This window comes from Ambystoma mexicanum (genome assembly GCF_040938575.1).
Source record: "Ambystoma mexicanum isolate Mex_15411 chromosome 12 unlocalized genomic scaffold, UKY_AmexF1_1 Mex_chr12_unloc.1, whole genome shotgun sequence".
Lineage (NCBI taxonomy): Eukaryota > Metazoa > Chordata > Amphibia > Caudata > Ambystomatidae > Ambystoma > Ambystoma mexicanum.
This window is the reverse complement of record NW_027182322.1, coordinates 15,820,007-15,840,303: the sequence shown is the minus strand read 5'-3', so window position 1 is coordinate 15,840,303 and position 20,297 is coordinate 15,820,007. Positions and strand designations below refer to the sequence as shown.

General features: G+C 46.5%; 8 non-coding genes across 8 annotated transcripts; all 8 read left to right on the top strand.

The window, feature by feature from the left end:
* The first annotated feature begins 854 nt into the window (after positions 1-854).
* Positions 855-926, top strand: TRNAA-CGC (transfer RNA alanine (anticodon CGC)). Its single transcript has one exon. It is a non-coding gene; the product is annotated as a tRNA-Ala (tRNA).
* Positions 927-3,327: 2,401 nt separating this feature from the next.
* Positions 3,328-3,399, top strand: TRNAA-CGC (transfer RNA alanine (anticodon CGC)). The gene has a single exon. It is a non-coding gene; the product is annotated as a tRNA-Ala (tRNA).
* A 2,395-nt stretch (positions 3,400-5,794) lies between these two features.
* On the top strand, positions 5,795-5,866 carry TRNAA-CGC (transfer RNA alanine (anticodon CGC)). The gene has a single exon. It is a non-coding gene; the product is annotated as a tRNA-Ala (tRNA).
* A 2,394-nt stretch (positions 5,867-8,260) lies between these two features.
* TRNAA-CGC (transfer RNA alanine (anticodon CGC)) lies at positions 8,261-8,332 on the top strand. Its single transcript has one exon. It is a non-coding gene; the product is annotated as a tRNA-Ala (tRNA).
* Positions 8,333-10,733: 2,401 nt separating this feature from the next.
* TRNAA-CGC (transfer RNA alanine (anticodon CGC)) lies at positions 10,734-10,805 on the top strand. Its single transcript has one exon. It is a non-coding gene; the product is annotated as a tRNA-Ala (tRNA).
* A 2,395-nt stretch (positions 10,806-13,200) lies between these two features.
* TRNAA-CGC (transfer RNA alanine (anticodon CGC)) lies at positions 13,201-13,272 on the top strand. The gene has a single exon. It is a non-coding gene; the product is annotated as a tRNA-Ala (tRNA).
* Positions 13,273-15,673: 2,401 nt separating this feature from the next.
* TRNAA-CGC (transfer RNA alanine (anticodon CGC)) lies at positions 15,674-15,745 on the top strand. Its single transcript has one exon. It is a non-coding gene; the product is annotated as a tRNA-Ala (tRNA).
* A 2,396-nt stretch (positions 15,746-18,141) lies between these two features.
* Positions 18,142-18,213, top strand: TRNAA-CGC (transfer RNA alanine (anticodon CGC)). The gene has a single exon. It is a non-coding gene; the product is annotated as a tRNA-Ala (tRNA).
* Positions 18,214-20,297: the final 2,084 nt, after the last annotated feature.

Sequence of the window (20,297 nt, the reverse complement as noted above, 5' to 3'; positions counted from 1 at the left end):
CCGTGTCACATTATGTGATGTCTCAGGCACCAACGTGATGAGATCGACCTGGCGCTTTAACTTTGTCATTGTAAGTAGTAAGATGTAATTTGGCAGTTGTCATGTTTTTTCATATGCACTACTGCAAACCCCTTTCCTTACTTAGCCCACTCCCTCCTGAAGCTTTTAGGTGTGATGAGGAAGTGTCCTCTCAGCGGGGATGTAGCTCAGTTGTAGAGCGCATGCTTTGCATGTATGAGGACCCGGGGCATTTCCACTTGTTTCTCTTTTTGACTGTCAAATGATCTCTATCCACTAGATGGCCCTTTGAGCACAGTAATCCTCTGGTGGAAATCTTCCCCTGGAAGTCATCTCTTATGGAGAAGCAAAATGCACACTGCTTCAGTGTGACCATGTGGTTTTCCATTCTTGCTCCAGTTTTCCCTGCTCTTTTGCTAGTGCTTCACTCGGCAGAATGTTTTGACCAGAAGAGTTCTCCCTGAAAATTATGTCTGCAGGACAGACACACTGCATACCGAGGGGATGTAGCTCAGTGGTAGAGCACTTGTTTTGCATGTATGAGGCCCCGGGTCCAATCCCTGGCATCTCCAATTGTTTCCCTTTTTTTGACTGTCATATGGTCTCTGTCCACTAGATGGCTCTTTGAGCACGGTAATCCTCTGGTGGAATACTTCCCCTGGAAGTCATCTCTTATGGAGAAGCATAATGCACACTGCTTCAGTGTGACCATGTGCTTTTCCAGTCTTGCTCCCGTTTTCCCTGGTCTTTTGCTAGTGCTTCAGTTGGCAGCATACTTTGACCGGAAGAATTCTCCCAGGAAAAGATGTCTGCAGGACAGACTCACCGCACACCAAGGGGATGTAGCTCAGTGGTAGAGCGCATGCTTCGCATGTATGAGGTCCCGGGTTCAATCCCCGGCACCTCCATTTGCATAAACTTCAGTGTGATTTTGTCCCGGTTATTTTGTATTTCACACTGCAACTCGGGCCATGATTATAGGATCATCGACATTCATATCTATTTGTCTGAGAAAACGCTGGTGCCCGTATCGCAAACCTGCCTGTAATATATCAGTGAGGTTTGCGTCGCTGCCAGTGTCAACATCCTGTATGCCTTCACAATCACTACAAATAGAAATGCACAGAGAGTACCATCACACCACAGTTTTAACTGTGCAGAATCGTGAAAGGATTGGCATTGCCTTGCGTTTCTTTTCAGTCGATTGTTTTGGTTCCGAATGTATAGCTCCACCATTGTACCTTTGTAGCATATGATGGCCAGCTTTAAAAATAATTTGTTTTCACTGGATGTGGCCACAGATGTACCTCTGTTGTCAACCTAAGTTGATCAGGTTCTGTAACTTGTTAGTTTTGAGCTGGAATATCCTACCAGCTCTGCTGCTGGGGCCTATCTCCGGCTTCTAAAAGCAAAAGCCTTGAACATATTGATATTTTTCATTAGTTGATCAGGGGGATTGCAGGGGGGGGCAGCTTTTCTGCATGTTTCTATGGACAACCAGAAACAGGTGGCTCTAAAATGAAGTCCGCCATTTGGAAACTCCAATTCGACAGTTACCATCAGTTCTGGGCGCTGTTAGTCCCAAGCAGCCAGCCAGCATCTGGTAGATTTCATAGGTCCTTGCTGGCAGCGGGGATGTAACTCAGTGGTAGAGCACCTGCTTTGGAAGTATGAGGCCACAGGTTCGATCCCCGGCTTCTCCATATGACATGTTTCTTCAAGTGTGGGCTTTTTCCTGTACATGGGAATTAGGATGATGTGGTCTTTTGCCATACTAAATCCTGTTGCTGAACGTCTTCTCTTTGGAGCCGATGATTGTGGACATGCACGGTGCACCATGCTTCAGTGTGATGTCTGCTTTTTTCATTGGAAGCCTGTTAGCCTGATCTCTTACCGGGATGACACAAAGCAGACTCGTTCAGACAGAGGGGCATTGGCTGAGAATAGTGTCTCCACCGGTCCCCCTGCTAGGCAGTGGTATCATTCTGAGGTGCTGTGCACGCTCACCAACTATCACCCCCTCTGACCTTTCCCACCGCAGAACACCCTGAATGCATTCAGCGGGTTATGCTTCATTCTAGGGCTGCAATGGATCGCCTAGTGGCAAAACCAATGGAAGCACCATTGACCTTCCGCAGAATTCCACTGCTTGTCTGCCTAGAGAAGCGACATCTGCCGAGTGTGCTAGGGACACTCATGACGGCAGAGCTATAGAGTGGTGGGTCCACTTTGCTTTCCACTAGCCAGCAAATACAGAAGGACATCCGAAAGAGGTGTCAGTCTATCTAGCAACATTTGTGGGCTTTCGGCTGGAGGAATTCCTGCGCGAAATGGTGCTATCTCATTTTTGGTGTTTGAAGACATACATATATATATATATATATATATATATATATTTATTTATTTTTTCTCCATAACTACACTTCTCAAATCTGGGGCATCTATCCGAGATGGCCGTGTCACATTATGTGATGTCTCAGGCACCAACGTGATGAGATCGACCTGGCGCTTTAACTTTGTCATTGTAAGTAGTAAGATGTAATTTGGCAGTTGTCATGTTTTTTCATATGCACTACTGCAAACCCCTTTCCTTACTTAGCCCACTCCCTCCTGAAGCTTTTAGGTGTGATGAGGAAGTGTCCTCTCAGCGGGGATGTAGCTCAGTTGTAGAGCGCATGCTTTGCATGTATGAGGACCCGGGGCATTTCCACTTGTTTCTCTTTTTGACTGTCAAATGATCTCTATCCACTAGATGGCCCTTTGAGCACAGTAATCCTCTGGTGGAAATCTTCCCCTGGAAGTCATCTCTTATGGAGAAGCAAAATGCACACTGCTTCAGTGTGACCATGTGGTTTTTCCATTTTTGCTCCAGTTTTCCCTGCTCTTTTGCTAGTGCTTCACTCGGCAGAATGTTTTGACCAGAAGAGTTCTCCCTGAAAATTATGTCTGCAGGACAGACACACTGCATACCGAGGGGATGTAGCTCAGTGGTAGAGCACTTGTTTTGCATGTATGAGGCCCCGGGTCCAATCCCTGGCATCTCCAATTGTTTCCCTTTTTTTGACTGTCATATGGTCTCTGTCCACTAGATGGCTCTTTGAGCACGGTAATCCTCTGGCGGAATACTTCCCCTGGAAGTCATCTCTTATGGAGAAGCATAATGCACACTGCTTCAGTGTGACCATGTGCTTTTCCAGTCTTGCTCCCGTTTTCCCTGGTCTTTTGCTAGTGCTTCAGTTGGCAGCATACTTTGACCGGAAGAATTCTCCCAGGAAAAGATGTCTGCAGGACAGACTCACCGCACACCAAGGGGATGTAGCTCAGTGGTAGAGCGCATGCTTCGCATGTATGAGGTCCCGGGTTCAATCCCCGGCATCTCCATTTGCATAAACTTCAGTGTGATTTTGTCCCGGTTATTTTGTATTTCACACTGCAACTCGGGCCATGATTATAGGATCATCGACATTCATATCTATTTGTCTGAGAAAACGCTGGTGCCCGTATCGCAAACCTGCCTGTAATATATCAGTGAGGTTTGCGTCCCTGCCAGTGTCAACATCCTGTATGCCTTCACAATCACTACAAATAGAAATGCACAGAGAGTACCATCACACCACAGTTTTAACCGTGCAGAATCGTGAAAGGATTGGCATTGCCTTGCGTTTCTTTTCAGTCGATTGTTTTGGTTCCGAATGTATAGCTCCACCATTGTACCTTTGTAGCATATGATGGCTAGCTTTAAAAATAATTTGTTTTCACTGGATGTGGCCACAGATGTACCTCTGTTGTCAACCTAAGTTGATCAGGTTCTGTAACTTGTTAGTTTTGAGCTGGAATATCCTACCAGCTCTGCTGCTGGGGCCTATCTCCGGCTTCTAAAAGAAAAAGCCTTGAACATATTGATATTTTTCATTAGTTGATCAGGGGGATTGCAGGGGGGGGGCAGCTTTTCTGCATGTTTCTATGGACAACCAGAAACAGGTGGCTCTAAAATGAAGTCCGCCATTTGGAAACTCAAATTCGACAGTTACCATCAGTTCTGGGCGCTGTTAGTCCCAAGCAGCCAGCCAGCATCTGGTAGATTTCATAGGTCCTTGCTGGCAGCGGGGATGTAACTCAGTGGTAGAGCACCTGCTTTGGAAGTATGAGGCCACAGGTTCGATCCCCGGCATCTCCATATGATATGTTTCTTCAAGTGTGGGCTTTTTCCTGTACATGGGAATTAGGATGATGTGGTCTTTTGCCATACTAAATCCTGTTGCTGAACGTCTTCTCTTTGGAGCCGATGATTGTGGACATGCACGGTGCACCATGCTTCAGTGTGATGTCTGCTTTTTTCATTGGAAGCTTGTTAGCCTGATCTCTTACCGGGATGACACAAAGCAGACTCGTTCATACAGAGGGGCATTGGCTGAGAATAGTGTCTCCACCGGTCCCCCTGCTAGGCAGTGGTATCATTCTGAGGTGCTGTGCACGCTCACCAACTATCACCCCCTCTGACCTTTCCCACCGCAGAACACCCTGAATGCATTCAGCGGGTTATGCTTCATTCTAGGGCTGCAATAGATCGCCTAGTGGCAAAACCAATGGAAGCACCATTGACCTTCCGCAGAATTCCACTGCTTGTCTGCCTAGAGAAGCGACATCTGCCGAGTGTGCTAGGGACACTCATGACGGCAGAGCTATAGAGTGGTGGGTCCACTTTGCTTTCCACTAGCCAGCAAATACAGAAGGACATCCGAAAGAGGTGTCAGTCTATCTAGCAACATTTGTGGGCTTTCGGCTGGAGGAATTCCTGCGCGAAATGGTGCTATCTCATTTTTGGTGTTTGAAGACATACATATATATATATATATATATATATTTATTTATTTTTTCTCCATAACTACACTTCTCAAATCTGGGGCATCTATCCGAGATGGCCGTGTCACATTATGTGATGTCTCAGGCACCAACGTGATGAGATCGACCTGGCGCTTTAACTTTGTCATTGTAAGTAGTAAGATGTAATTTGGCAGTTGTCATGTTTTTTCATATGCACTACTGCAAACCCCTTTCCTTACTTAGCCCACTCCCTCCTGAAGCTTTTAGGTGTGATGAGGAAGTGTCCTCTCAGCGGGGATGTAGCTCAGTTGTAGAGCGCATGCTTTGCATGTATGAGGACCCGGGGCATTTCCACTTGTTTCTCTTTTTGACTGTCAAATGATCTCTATCCACTAGATGGCCCTTTGAGCACAGTAATCCTCTGGTGGAAATCTTCCCCTGGAAGTCATCTCTTATGGAGAAGCAAAATGCACACTGCTTCAGTGTGACCATGTGGTTTTCCATTCTTGCTCCAGTTTTCCCTGCTCTTTTGCTAGTGCTTCACTCGGCAGAATGTTTTGACCAGAAGAGTTCTCCCTGAAAATTATGTCTGCAGGACAGACACACTGCATACCGAGGGGATGTAGCTCAGTGGTAGAGCACTTGTTTTGCATGTATGAGGCCCCGGGTCCAATCCCTGGCATCTCCAATTGTTTCCCTTTTTTTGACTGTCATATGGTCTCTGTCCACTAGATGGCTCTTTGAGCACGGTAATCCTCTGGTGGAATACTTCCCCTGGAAGTCATCTCTTATGGAGAAGCATAATGCACACTGCTTCAGTGTGACCATGTGCTTTTCCAGTCTTGCTCCCGTTTTCCCTGGTCTTTTGCTAGTGCTTCAGTTGGCAGCATACTTTGACCGGAAGAATTCTCCCAGGAAAAGATGTCTGCAGGACAGACTCACCGCACACCAAGGGGATGTAGCTCAGTGGTAGAGCGCATGCTTCGCATGTATGAGGTCCCGGGTTCAATCCCCGGCACCTCCATTTGCATAAACTTCAGTGTGATTTTGTCCCGGTTATTTTGTATTTCACACTGCAACTCGGGCCATGATTATAGGATCATCGACATTCATATCTATTTGTCTGAGAAAACGCTGGTGCCCGTATCGCAAACCTGCCTGTAATATATCAGTGAGGTTTGCGTCCCTGCCAGTGTCAACATCCTGTATGCCTTCACAATCACTACAAATAGAAATGCACAGAGAGTACCATCACACCACAGTTTTAACTGTGCAGAATCGTGAAAGGATTGGCATTGCCTTGCGTTTCTTTTCAGTCGATTGTTTTGGTTCCGAATGTATAGCTCCACCATTGTACCTTTGTAGCATATGATGGCTAGCTTTAAAAATAATTTGTTTTCACTGGATGTGGCCACAGATGTACCTCTGTTGTCAACCTAAGTTGATCAGGTTCTGTAACTTGTTAGTTTTGAGCTGGAATATCCTACCAGCTCTGCTGCTGGGGCCTATCTCCGGCTTCTAAAAGCAAAAGCCTTGAACATATTGATATTTTTCATTAGTTGATCAGGGGGATTGCAGGGGGGGGCAGCTTTTCTGCATGTTTCTATGGACAACCAGAAACAGGTGGCTCTAAAATGAAGTCCGCCATTTGGAAACTCCAATTCGACAGTTACCATCAGTTCTGGGCGCTGTTAGTCCCAAGCAGCCAGCCAGCATCTGGTAGATTTCATAGGTCCTTGCTGGCAGCGGGGATGTAACTCAGTGGTAGAGCACCTGCTTTGGAAGTATGAGGCCACAGGTTCGATCCCCGGCGTCTCCATATGACATGTTTCTTCAAGTGTGGGCTTTTTCCTGTACATGGGAATTAGGATGATGTGGTCTTTTGCCATACTAAATCCTGTTGCTGAACGTCTTCTCTTTGGAGCCGATGATTGTGGACATGCACGGTGCACCATGCTTCAGTGTGATGTCTGCTTTTTTCATTGGAAGCCTGTTAGCCTGATCTCTTACCGGGATGACACAAAGCAGACTCGTTCAGACAGAGGGGCATTGGCTGAGAATAGTGTCTCCACCGGTCCCCCTGCTAGGCAGTGGTATCATTCTGAGGTGCTGTGCACGCTCACCAACTATCACCCCCTCTGACCTTTCCCACCGCAGAACACCCTGAATGCATTCAGCGGGTTATGCTTCATTCTAGGGCTGCAATGGATCGCCTAGTGGCAAAACCAATGGAAGCACCATTGACCTTCCGCAGAATTCCACTGCTTGTCTGCCTAGAGAAGCGACATCTGCCGAGTGTGCTAGGGACACTCATGACGGCAGAGCTATAGAGTGGTGGGTCCACTTTGCTTTCCACTAGCCAGCAAATACAGAAGGACATCCGAAAGAGGTGTCAGTCTATCTAGCAACATTTGTGGGCTTTCGGCTGGAGGAATTCCTGCGCGAAATGGTGCTATCTCATTTTTGGTGTTTGAAGACATACATATATATATATATATATATATATTTATTTATTTTTTCTCCATAACTACACTTCTCAAATCTGGGGCATCTATCCGAGATGGCCGTGTCACATTATGTGATGTCTCAGGCACCAACGTGATGAGATCGACCTGGCGCTTTAACTTTGTCATTGTAAGTAGTAAGATGTAATTTGGCAGTTGTCATGTTTTTTCATATGCACTACTGCAAACCCCTTTCCTTACTTAGCCCACTCCCTCCTGAAGCTTTTAGGTGTGATGAGGAAGTGTCCTCTCAGCGGGGATGTAGCTCAGTTGTAGAGCGCATGCTTTGCATGTATGAGGACCCGGGGCATTTCCACTTGTTTCTCTTTTTGACTGTCAAATGATCTCTATCCACTAGATGGCCCTTTGAGCACAGTAATCCTCTGGTGGAAATCTTCCCCTGGAAGTCATCTCTTATGGAGAAGCAAAATGCACACTGCTTCAGTGTGACCATGTGGTTTTCCATTCTTGCTCCAGTTTTCCCTGCTCTTTTGCTAGTGCTTCACTCGGCAGAATGTTTTGACCAGAAGAGTTCTCCCTGAAAATTATGTCTGCAGGACAGACACACTGCATACCGAGGGGATGTAGCTCAGTGGTAGAGCACTTGTTTTGCATGTATGAGGCCCCGGGTCCAATCCCTGGCATCTCCAATTGTTTCCCTTTTTTTGACTGTCATATGGTCTCTGTCCACTAGATGGCTCTTTGAGCACGGTAATCCTCTGGTGGAATACTTCCCCTGGAAGTCATCTCTTATGGAGAAGCATAATGCACACTGCTTCAGTGTGACCATGTGCTTTTCCAGTCTTGCTCCCGTTTTCCCTGGTCTTTTGCTAGTGCTTCAGTTGGCAGCATACTTTGACCGGAAGAATTCTCCCAGGAAAAGATGTCTGCAGGACAGACTCACCGCACACCAAGGGGATGTAGCTCAGTGGTAGAGCGCATGCTTCGCATGTATGAGGTCCCGGGTTCAATCCCCGGCACCTCCATTTGCATAAACTTCAGTGTGATTTTGTCCCGGTTATTTTGTATTTCACACTGCAACTCGGGCCATGATTATAGGATCATCGACATTCATATCTATTTGTCTGAGAAAACGCTGGTGCCCGTATCGCAAACCTGCCTGTAATATATCAGTGAGGTTTGCGTCGCTGCCAGTGTCAACATCCTGTATGCCTTCACAATCACTACAAATAGAAATGCACAGAGAGTACCATCACACCACAGTTTTAACTGTGCAGAATCGTGAAAGGATTGGCATTGCCTTGCGTTTCTTTTCAGTCGATTGTTTTGGTTCCGAATGTATAGCTCCACCATTGTACCTTTGTAGCATATGATGGCCAGCTTTAAAAATAATTTGTTTTCACTGGATGTGGCCACAGATGTACCTCTGTTGTCAACCTAAGTTGATCAGGTTCTGTAACTTGTTAGTTTTGAGCTGGAATATCCTACCAGCTCTGCTGCTGGGGCCTATCTCCGGCTTCTAAAAGCAAAAGCCTTGAACATATTGATATTTTTCATTAGTTGATCAGGGGGATTGCAGGGGGGGGCAGCTTTTCTGCATGTTTCTATGGACAACCAGAAACAGGTGGCTCTAAAATGAAGTCCGCCATTTGGAAACTCCAATTCGACAGTTACCATCAGTTCTGGGCGCTGTTAGTCCCAAGCAGCCAGCCAGCATCTGGTAGATTTCATAGGTTCTTGCTGGCAGCGGGGATGTAACTCAGTGGTAGAGCACCTGCTTTGGAAGTATGAGGCCACAGGTTCGATCCCCGGCTTCTCCATATGACATGTTTCTTCAAGTGTGGGCTTTTTCCTGTACATGGGAATTAGGATGATGTGGTCTTTTGCCATACTAAATCCTGTTGCTGAACGTCTTCTCTTTGGAGCCGATGATTGTGGACATGCACGGTGCACCATGCTTCAGTGTGATGTCTGCTTTTTTCATTGGAAGCCTGTTAGCCTGATCTCTTACCGGGATGACACAAAGCAGACTCGTTCAGACAGAGGGGCATTGGCTGAGAATAGTGTCTCCACCGGTCCCCCTGCTAGGCAGTGGTATCATTCTGAGGTGCTGTGCACGCTCACCAACTATCACCCCCTCTGACCTTTCCCACCGCAGAACACCCTGAATGCATTCAGCGGGTTATGCTTCATTCTAGGGCTGCAATGGATCGCCTAGTGGCAAAACCAATGGAAGCACCATTGACCTTCCGCAGAATTCCACTGCTTGTCTGCCTAGAGAAGCGACATCTGCCGAGTGTGCTAGGGACACTCATGACGGCAGAGCTATAGAGTGGTGGGTCCACTTTGCTTTCCACTAGCCAGCAAATACAGAAGGACATCCGAAAGAGGTGTCAGTCTATCTAGCAACATTTGTGGGCTTTCGGCTGGAGGAATTCCTGCGCGAAATGGTGCTATCTCATTTTTGGTGTTTGAAGACATACATATATATATATATATATATATATATATATTTATTTATTTTTTCTCCATAACTACACTTCTCAAATCTGGGGCATCTATCCGAGATGGCCGTGTCACATTATGTGATGTCTCAGGCACCAACGTGATGAGATCGACCTGGCGCTTTAACTTTGTCATTGTAAGTAGTAAGATGTAATTTGGCAGTTGTCATGTTTTTTCATATGCACTACTGCAAACCCCTTTCCTTACTTAGCCCACTCCCTCCTGAAGCTTTTAGGTGTGATGAGGAAGTGTCCTCTCAGCGGGGATGTAGCTCAGTTGTAGAGCGCATGCTTTGCATGTATGAGGACCCGGGGCATTTCCACTTGTTTCTCTTTTTGACTGTCAAATGATCTCTATCCACTAGATGGCCCTTTGAGCACAGTAATCCTCTGGTGGAAATCTTCCCCTGGAAGTCATCTCTTATGGAGAAGCAAAATGCACACTGCTTCAGTGTGACCATGTGGTTTTTCCATTTTTGCTCCAGTTTTCCCTGCTCTTTTGCTAGTGCTTCACTCGGCAGAATGTTTTGACCAGAAGAGTTCTCCCTGAAAATTATGTCTGCAGGACAGACACACTGCATACCGAGGGGATGTAGCTCAGTGGTAGAGCACTTGTTTTGCATGTATGAGGCCCCGGGTCCAATCCCTGGCATCTCCAATTGTTTCCCTTTTTTTGACTGTCATATGGTCTCTGTCCACTAGATGGCTCTTTGAGCACGGTAATCCTCTGGCGGAATACTTCCCCTGGAAGTCATCTCTTATGGAGAAGCATAATGCACACTGCTTCAGTGTGACCATGTGCTTTTCCAGTCTTGCTCCCGTTTTCCCTGGTCTTTTGCTAGTGCTTCAGTTGGCAGCATACTTTGACCGGAAGAATTCTCCCAGGAAAAGATGTCTGCAGGACAGACTCACCGCACACCAAGGGGATGTAGCTCAGTGGTAGAGCGCATGCTTCGCATGTATGAGGTCCCGGGTTCAATCCCCGGCATCTCCATTTGCATAAACTTCAGTGTGATTTTGTCCCGGTTATTTTGTATTTCACACTGCAACTCGGGCCATGATTATAGGATCATCGACATTCATATCTATTTGTCTGAGAAAACGCTGGTGCCCGTATCGCAAACCTGCCTGTAATATATCAGTGAGGTTTGCGTCCCTGCCAGTGTCAACATCCTGTATGCCTTCACAATCACTACAAATAGAAATGCACAGAGAGTACCATCACACCACAGTTTTAACCGTGCAGAATCGTGAAAGGATTGGCATTGCCTTGCGTTTCTTTTCAGTCGATTGTTTTGGTTCCGAATGTATAGCTCCACCATTGTACCTTTGTAGCATATGATGGCTAGCTTTAAAAATAATTTGTTTTCACTGGATGTGGCCACAGATGTACCTCTGTTGTCAACCTAAGTTGATCAGGTTCTGTAACTTGTTAGTTTTGAGCTGGAATATCCTACCAGCTCTGCTGCTGGGGCCTATCTCCGGCTTCTAAAAGAAAAAGCCTTGAACATATTGATATTTTTCATTAGTTGATCAGGGGGATTGCAGGGGGGGGGCAGCTTTTCTGCATGTTTCTATGGACAACCAGAAACAGGTGGCTCTAAAATGAAGTCCGCCATTTGGAAACTCAAATTCGACAGTTACCATCAGTTCTGGGCGCTGTTAGTCCCAAGCAGCCAGCCAGCATCTGGTAGATTTCATAGGTCCTTGCTGGCAGCGGGGATGTAACTCAGTGGTAGAGCACCTGCTTTGGAAGTATGAGGCCACAGGTTCGATCCCCGGCATCTCCATATGATATGTTTCTTCAAGTGTGGGCTTTTTCCTGTACATGGGAATTAGGATGATGTGGTCTTTTGCCATACTAAATCCTGTTGCTGAACGTCTTCTCTTTGGAGCCGATGATTGTGGACATGCACGGTGCACCATGCTTCAGTGTGATGTCTGCTTTTTTCATTGGAAGCTTGTTAGCCTGATCTCTTACCGGGATGACACAAAGCAGACTCGTTCATACAGAGGGGCATTGGCTGAGAATAGTGTCTCCACCGGTCCCCCTGCTAGGCAGTGGTATCATTCTGAGGTGCTGTGCACGCTCACCAACTATCACCCCCTCTGACCTTTCCCACCGCAGAACACCCTGAATGCATTCAGCGGGTTATGCTTCATTCTAGGGCTGCAATAGATCGCCTAGTGGCAAAACCAATGGAAGCACCATTGACCTTCCGCAGAATTCCACTGCTTGTCTGCCTAGAGAAGCGACATCTGCCGAGTGTGCTAGGGACACTCATGACGGCAGAGCTATAGAGTGGTGGGTCCACTTTGCTTTCCACTAGCCAGCAAATACAGAAGGACATCCGAAAGAGGTGTCAGTCTATCTAGCAACATTTGTGGGCTTTCGGCTGGAGGAATTCCTGCGCGAAATGGTGCTATCTCATTTTTGGTGTTTGAAGACATACATATATATATATATATATATATATTTATTTATTTTTTCTCCATAACTACACTTCTCAAATCTGGGGCATCTATCCGAGATGGCCGTGTCACATTATGTGATGTCTCAGGCACCAACGTGATGAGATCGACCTGGCGCTTTAACTTTGTCATTGTAAGTAGTAAGATGTAATTTGGCAGTTGTCATGTTTTTTCATATGCACTACTGCAAACCCCTTTCCTTACTTAGCCCACTCCCTCCTGAAGCTTTTAGGTGTGATGAGGAAGTGTCCTCTCAGCGGGGATGTAGCTCAGTTGTAGAGCGCATGCTTTGCATGTATGAGGACCCGGGGCATTTCCACTTGTTTCTCTTTTTGACTGTCAAATGATCTCTATCCACTAGATGGCCCTTTGAGCACAGTAATCCTCTGGTGGAAATCTTCCCCTGGAAGTCATCTCTTATGGAGAAGCAAAATGCACACTGCTTCAGTGTGACCATGTGGTTTTCCATTCTTGCTCCAGTTTTCCCTGCTCTTTTGCTAGTGCTTCACTCGGCAGAATGTTTTGACCAGAAGAGTTCTCCCTGAAAATTATGTCTGCAGGACAGACACACTGCATACCGAGGGGATGTAGCTCAGTGGTAGAGCACTTGTTTTGCATGTATGAGGCCCCGGGTCCAATCCCTGGCATCTCCAATTGTTTCCCTTTTTTTGACTGTCATATGGTCTCTGTCCACTAGATGGCTCTTTGAGCACGGTAATCCTCTGGTGGAATACTTCCCCTGGAAGTCATCTCTTATGGAGAAGCATAATGCACACTGCTTCAGTGTGACCATGTGCTTTTCCAGTCTTGCTCCCGTTTTCCCTGGTCTTTTGCTAGTGCTTCAGTTGGCAGCATACTTTGACCGGAAGAATTCTCCCAGGAAAAGATGTCTGCAGGACAGACTCACCGCACACCAAGGGGATGTAGCTCAGTGGTAGAGCGCATGCTTCGCATGTATGAGGTCCCGGGTTCAATCCCCGGCACCTCCATTTGCATAAACTTCAGTGTGATTTTGTCCCGGTTATTTTGTATTTCACACTGCAACTCGGGCCATGATTATAGGATCATCGACATTCATATCTATTTGTCTGAGAAAACGCTGGTGCCCGTATCGCAAACCTGCCTGTAATATATCAGTGAGGTTTGCGTCGCTGCCAGTGTCAACATCCTGTATGCCTTCACAATCACTACAAATAGAAATGCACAGAGAGTACCATCACACCACAGTTTTAACTGTGCAGAATCGTGAAAGGATTGGCATTGCCTTGCGTTTCTTTTCAGTCGATTGTTTTGGTTCCGAATGTATAGCTCCACCATTGTACCTTTGTAGCATATGATGGCCAGCTTTAAAAATAATTTGTTTTCACTGGATGTGGCCACAGATGTACCTCTGTTGTCAACCTAAGTTGATCAGGTTCTGTAACTTGTTAGTTTTGAGCTGGAATATCCTACCAGCTCTGCTGCTGGGGCCTATCTCCGGCTTCTAAAAGCAAAAGCCTTGAACATATTGATATTTTTCATTAGTTGATCAGGGGGATTGCAGGGGGGGGCAGCTTTTCTGCATGTTTCTATGGACAACCAGAAACAGGTGGCTCTAAAATGAAGTCCGCCATTTGGAAACTCCAATTCGACAGTTACCATCAGTTCTGGGCGCTGTTAGTCCCAAGCAGCCAGCCAGCATCTGGTAGATTTCATAGGTCCTTGCTGGCAGCGGGGATGTAACTCAGTGGTAGAGCACCTGCTTTGGAAGTATGAGGCCACAGGTTCGATCCCCGGCTTCTCCATATGACATGTTTCTTCAAGTGTGGGCTTTTTCCTGTACATGGGAATTAGGATGATGTGGTCTTTTGCCATACTAAATCCTGTTGCTGAACGTCTTCTCTTTGGAGCCGATGATTGTGGACATGCACGGTGCACCATGCTTCAGTGTGATGTCTGCTTTTTTCATTGGAAGCCTGTTAGCCTGATCTCTTACCGGGATGACACAAAGCAGACTCGTTCAGACAGAGGGGCATTGGCTGAGAATAGTGTCTCCACCGGTCCCCCTGCTAGGCAGTGGTATCATTCTGAGGTGCTGTGCACGCTCACCAACTATCACCCCCTCTGACCTTTCCCACCGCAGAACACCCTGAATGCATTCAGCGGGTTATGCTTCATTCTAGGGCTGCAATGGATCGCCTAGTGGCAAAACCAATGGAAGCACCATTGACCTTCCGCAGAATTCCACTGCTTGTCTGCCTAGAGAAGCGACATCTGCCGAGTGTGCTAGGGACACTCATGACGGCAGAGCTATAGAGTGGTGGGTCCACTTTGCTTTCCACTAGCCAGCAAATACAGAAGGACATCCGAAAGAGGTGTCAGTCTATCTAGCAACATTTGTGGGCTTTCGGCTGGAGGAATTCCTGCGCGAAATGGTGCTATCTCATTTTTGGTGTTTGAAGACATACATATATATATATATATATATATATATATATTTATTTATTTTTTCTCCATAACTACACTTCTCAAATCTGGGGCATCTATCCGAGATGGCCGTGTCACATTATGTGATGTCTCAGGCACCAACGTGATGAGATCGACCTGGCGCTTTAACTTTGTCATTGTAAGTAGTAAGATGTAATTTGGCAGTTGTCATGTTTTTTCATATGCACTACTGCAAACCCCTTTCCTTACTTAGCCCACTCCCTCCTGAAGCTTTTAGGTGTGATGAGGAAGTGTCCTCTCAGCGGGGATGTAGCTCAGTTGTAGAGCGCATGCTTTGCATGTATGAGGACCCGGGGCATTTCCACTTGTTTCTCTTTTTGACTGTCAAATGATCTCTATCCACTAGATGGCCCTTTGAGCACAGTAATCCTCTGGTGGAAATCTTCCCCTGGAAGTCATCTCTTATGGAGAAGCAAAATGCACACTGCTTCAGTGTGACCATGTGGTTTTTCCATTTTTGCTCCAGTTTTCCCTGCTCTTTTGCTAGTGCTTCACTCGGCAGAATGTTTTGACCAGAAGAGTTCTCCCTGAAAATTATGTCTGCAGGACAGACACACTGCATACCGAGGGGATGTAGCTCAGTGGTAGAGCACTTGTTTTGCATGTATGAGGCCCCGGGTCCAATCCCTGGCATCTCCAATTGTTTCCCTTTTTTTGACTGTCATATGGTCTCTGTCCACTAGATGGCTCTTTGAGCACGGTAATCCTCTGGCGGAATACTTCCCCTGGAAGTCATCTCTTATGGAGAAGCATAATGCACACTGCTTCAGTGTGACCATGTGCTTTTCCAGTCTTGCTCCCGTTTTCCCTGGTCTTTTGCTAGTGCTTCAGTTGGCAGCATACTTTGACCGGAAGAATTCTCCCAGGAAAAGATGTCTGCAGGACAGACTCACCGCACACCAAGGGGATGTAGCTCAGTGGTAGAGCGCATGCTTCGCATGTATGAGGTCCCGGGTTCAATCCCCGGCATCTCCATTTGCATAAACTTCAGTGTGATTTTGTCCCGGTTATTTTGTATTTCACACTGCAACTCGGGCCATGATTATAGGATCATCGACATTCATATCTATTTGTCTGAGAAAACGCTGGTGCCCGTATCGCAAACCTGCCTGTAATATATCAGTGAGGTTTGCGTCCCTGCCAGTGTCAACATCCTGTATGCCTTCACAATCACTACAAATAGAAATGCACAGAGAGTACCATCACACCACAGTTTTAACCGTGCAGAATCGTGAAAGGATTGGCATTGCCTTGCGTTTCTTTTCAGTCGATTGTTTTGGTTCCGAATGTATAGCTCCACCATTGTACCTTTGTAGCATATGATGGCTAGCTTTAAAAATAATTTGTTTTCACTGGATGTGGCCACAGATGTACCTCTGTTGTCAACCTAAGTTGATCAGGTTCTGTAACTTGTTAGTTTTGAGCTGGAATATCCTACCAGCTCTGCTGCTGGGGCCTATCTCCGGCTTCTAAAAGAAAAAGCCTTGAACATATTGATATTTTTCATTAGTTGATCAGGGGGATTGCAGGGGGGGGGCAGCTTTTCTGCATGTTTCTATGGACAACCAGAAACAGGTGGCTCTAAAATGAAGTCCGCCATTTGGAAACTCAAATTCGACAGTTACCATCAGTTCTGGGCGCTGTTAGTCCCAAGCAGCCAGCCAGCATCTGGTAGATTTCATAGGTCCTTGCTGGCAGCGGGGATGTAACTCAGTGGTAGAGCACCTGCTTTGGAAGTATGAGGCCACAGGTTCGATCCCCGGCATCTCCATATGATATGTTTCTTCAAGTGTGGGCTTTTTCCTGTACATGGGAATTAGGATGATGTGGTCTTTTGCCATACTAAATCCTGTTGCTGAACGTCTTCTCTTTGGAGCCGATGATTGTGGACATGCACGGTGCACCATGCTTCAGTGTGATGTCTGCTTTTTTCATTGGAAGCTTGTTAGCCTGATCTCTTACCGGGATGACACAAAGCAGACTCGTTCATACAGAGGGGCATTGGCTGAGAATAGTGTCTCCACCGGTCCCCCTGCTAGGCAGTGGTATCATTCTGAGGTGCTGTGCACGCTCACCAACTATCACCCCCTCTGACCTTTCCCACCGCAGAACACCCTGAATGCATTCAGCGGGTTATGCTTCATTCTAGGGCTGCAATAGATCGCCTAGTGGCAAAACCAATGGAAGCACCATTGACCTTCCGCAGAATTCCACTGCTTGTCTGCCTAGAGAAGCGACATCTGCCGAGTGTGCTAGGGACACTCATGACGGCAGAGCTATAGAGTGGTGGGTCCACTTTGCTTTCCACTAGCCAGCAAATACAGAAGGACATCCGAAAGAGGTGTCAGTCTATCTAGCAACATTTGTGGGCTTTCGGCTGGAGGAATTCCTGCGCGAAATGGTGCTATCTCATTTTTGGTGTTTGAAGACATACATATATATATATATATATATATATTTATTTATTTTTTCTCCATAACTACACTTCTCAAATCTGGGGCATCTATCCGAGATGGCCGTGTCACATTATGTGATGTCTCAGGCACCAACGTGATGAGATCGACCTGGCGCTTTAACTTTGTCATTGTAAGTAGTAAGATGTAATTTGGCAGTTGTCATGTTTTTTCATATGCACTACTGCAAACCCCTTTCCTTACTTAGCCCACTCCCTCCTGAAGCTTTTAGGTGTGATGAGGAAGTGTCCTCTCAGCGGGGATGTAGCTCAGTTGTAGAGCGCATGCTTTGCATGTATGAGGACCCGGGGCATTTCCACTTGTTTCTCTTTTTGACTGTCAAATGATCTCTATCCACTAGATGGCCCTTTGAGCACAGTAATCCTCTGGTGGAAATCTTCCCCTGGAAGTCATCTCTTATGGAGAAGCAAAATGCACACTGCTTCAGTGTGACCATGTGGTTTTTCCATTTTTGCTCCAGTTTTCCCTGCTCTTTTGCTAGTGCTTCACTCGGCAGAATGTTTTGACCAGAAGAGTTCTCCCTGAAAATTATGTCTGCAGGACAGACACACTGCATACCGAGGGGATGTAGCTCAGTGGTAGAGCACTTGTTTTGCATGTATGAGGCCCCGGGTCCAATCCCTGGCATCTCCAATTGTTTCCCTTTTTTTGACTGTCATATGGTCTCTGTCCACTAGATGGCTCTTTGAGCACGGTAATCCTCTGGCGGAATACTTCCCCTGGAAGTCATCTCTTATGGAGAAGCATAATGCACACTGCTTCAGTGTGACCATGTGCTTTTCCAGTCTTGCTCCCGTTTTCCCTGGTCTTTTGCTAGTGCTTCAGTTGGCAGCATACTTTGACCGGAAGAATTCTCCCAGGAAAAGATGTCTGCAGGACAGACTCACCGCACACCAAGGGGATGTAGCTCAGTGGTAGAGCGCATGCTTCGCATGTATGAGGTCCCGGGTTCAATCCCCGGCATCTCCATTTGCATAAACTTCAGTGTGATTTTGTCCCGGTTATTTTGTATTTCACACTGCAACTCGGGCCATGATTATAGGATCATCGACATTCATATCTATTTGTCTGAGAAAACGCTGGTGCCCGTATCGCAAACCTGCCTGTAATATATCAGTGAGGTTTGCGTCCCTGCCAGTGTCAACATCCTGTATGCCTTCACAATCACTACAAATAGAAATGCACAGAGAGTACCATCACACCACAGTTTTAACCGTGCAGAATCGTGAAAGGATTGGCATTGCCTTGCGTTTCTTTTCAGTCGATTGTTTTGGTTCCGAATGTATAGCTCCACCATTGTACCTTTGTAGCATATGATGGCTAGCTTTAAAAATAATTTGTTTTCACTGGATGTGGCCACAGATGTACCTCTGTTGTCAACCTAAGTTGATCAGGTTCTGTAACTTGTTAGTTTTGAGCTGGAATATCCTACCAGCTCTGCTGCTGGGGCCTATCTCCGGCTTCTAAAAGAAAAAGCCTTGAACATATTGATATTTTTCATTAGTTGATCAGGGGGATTGCAGGGGGGGGGCAGCTTTTCTGCATGTTTCTATGGACAACCAGAAACAGGTGGCTCTAAAATGAAGTCCGCCATTTGGAAACTCAAATTCGACAGTTACCATCAGTTCTGGGCGCTGTTAGTCCCAAGCAGCCAGCCAGCATCTGGTAGATTTCATAGGTCCTTGCTGGCAGCGGGGATGTAACTCAGTGGTAGAGCACCTGCTTTGGAAGTATGAGGCCACAGGTTCGATCCCCGGCATCTCCATATGATATGTTTCTTCAAGTGTGGGCTTTTTCCTGTACATGGGAATTAGGATGATGTGGTCTTTTGCCATACTAAATCCTGTTGCTGAACGTCTTCTCTTTGGAGCCGATGATTGTGGACATGCACGGTGCACCATGCTTCAGTGTGATGTCTGCTTTTTTCATTGGAAGCTTGTTAGCCTGATCTCTTACCGGGATGACACAAAGCAGACTCGTTCATACAGAGGGGCATTGGCTGAGAATAGTGTCTCCACCGGTCCCCCTGCTAGGCAGTGGTATCATTCTGAGGTGCTGTGCACGCTCACCAACTATCACCCCCTCTGACCTTTCCCACCGCAGAACACCCTGAATGCATTCAGCGGGTTATGCTTCATTCTAGGGCTGCAATAGATCGCCTAGTGGCAAAACCAATGGAAGCACCATTGACCTTCCGCAGAATTCCACTGCTTGTCTGCCTAGAGAAGCGACATCTGCCGAGTGTGCTAGGGACACTCATGACGGCAGAGCTATAGAGTGGTGGGTCCACTTTGCTTTCCACTAGCCAGCAAATACAGAAGGACATCCGAAAGAGGTGTCAGTCTATCTAGCAACATTTGTGGGCTTTCGGCTGGAGGAATTCCTGCGCGAAATGGTGCTATCTCATTTTTGGTGTTTGAAGACATACATATATATATATATATATATATATTTATTTATTTTTTCTCCATAACTACACTTCTCAAATCTGGGGCATCTATCCGAGATGGCCGTGTCACATTATGTGATGTCTCAGGCACCAACGTGATGAGATCGACCTGGCGCTTTAACTTTGTCATTGTAAGTAGTAAGATGTAATTTGGCAGTTGTCATGTTTTTTCATATGCACTACTGCAAACCCCTTTCCTTACTTAGCCCACTCCCTCCTGAAGCTTTTAGGTGTGATGAGGAAGTGTCCTCTCAGCGGGGATGTAGCTCAGTTGTAGAGCGCATGCTTTGCATGTATGAGGACCCGGGGCATTTCCACTTGTTTCTCTTTTTGACTGTCAAATGATCTCTATCCACTAGATGGCCCTTTGAGCACAGTAATCCTCTGGTGGAAATCTTCCCCTGGAAGTCATCTCTTATGGAGAAGCAAAATGCACACTGCTTCAGTGTGACCATGTGGTTTTCCATTCTTGCTCCAGTTTTCCCTGCTCTTTTGCTAGTGCTTCACTCGGCAGAATGTTTTGACCAGAAGAGTTCTCCCTGAAAATTATGTCTGCAGGACAGACACACTGCATACCGAGGGGATGTAGCTCAGTGGTAGAGCA